The sequence below is a fragment of the Aythya ferina genome (assembly GCF_964211825.1).
Source record: "Aythya ferina genome assembly, chromosome: 3".
Taxonomy (NCBI): Eukaryota; Metazoa; Chordata; class Aves; order Anseriformes; family Anatidae; genus Aythya; species Aythya ferina.
The window spans coordinates 88,347,791-88,348,132 of NC_140298.1; positions in this window are offsets into that span (position 1 = coordinate 88,347,791).

The window sequence follows — 342 nt, forward strand, 5'->3', positions numbered from 1 at the left end:
ATTAAAAAAAAAAAAAAAGAAGAAAGAAAAAAAAAAAGGCAAACTTATCTCTTGTCTTCGTTATCTATTTCGAATCTGAATGGATATATACAGTTTATTGTCATTTGGTCTCTTTCAGCTTGAAGACTCAGATTCCTTAGGTCTCACTACACCTTCCAGTTTCAGTTTATGTACACTTACGCAGTTTGTGTTTTGGGGATGAATAATCCCAGCTTGTTTAAAAGAGCAGAAGGCAGGGCGGATGTCATGTATTGTTGGGTTTTGATTTGGGAAAGAGGTGTCATTTTTCTAATCTAACTTGAAGAGAAACCAAGAGGCGGTGAGTGATGAGGAAATTAAAGG